The sequence below is a fragment of the Monodelphis domestica genome, chromosome 6, assembly GCF_027887165.1.
Source record: "Monodelphis domestica isolate mMonDom1 chromosome 6, mMonDom1.pri, whole genome shotgun sequence".
NCBI classification, from domain to species: domain Eukaryota; kingdom Metazoa; phylum Chordata; class Mammalia; order Didelphimorphia; family Didelphidae; genus Monodelphis; species Monodelphis domestica.
This window is the reverse complement of record NC_077232.1, coordinates 33,649,852-33,650,541: the sequence shown is the minus strand read 5'-3', so window position 1 is coordinate 33,650,541 and position 690 is coordinate 33,649,852.

The window sequence follows — 690 nt, the reverse complement described above, 5'->3', positions numbered from 1 at the left end:
TCTAGCTTTCTCATTTCAGTTTTTTCCCTTCCCAAGCAACTGTCTTGGCAAATATCCCAAGTCAAAAGAAAACAGAAAATAAGGCAATTATTTATATTATCCAAGATGCTAAAGGGAAGGGGGCATATCAGAAACTGCCCTTGGCTGTCCTAATGTTACCCACATGGAGCTTTGATGTTCTATTTTTCTGTTAATCCAATAGGTTCCTACTTGGACATCTAGCCTAGGATCTTATCAGCAAGGAAAATGAAGGACATGTGCTTATTACCAGAGTAGTGCTGACAACACAATGCTGTCAGCTCTGTTCATCAACCTCTCATTTTTTAGAAGAAATTGCCCTAGGCTAAAAGCCTATTTGACCCTCTTCTTTTCTTTTGGCCCTCAGTACTTACTATTCAATTTTGTGTGCATTAATTAAACACCATGTTCTAGGCATTATGTTATAGGTTCTGAACAGAGATACAAAGACAAAAATCAAACCACCCTTGTCCTGGTGGAGATAATATTCTCCAGGGCAGACAACAGATGTGTAGTTAACTCAAACTAAAATATATACCAAGTAAATATAAAATAATTTTGACAGAGTAGGAGATCTCTAATAGGTAGGGAGATCAGGGAAAGCCTTGCATAGCAGTGATCATTAAAATCAAGCTTTAAAGAGAGGTAGGATTAAAAAAAACATTATATGTG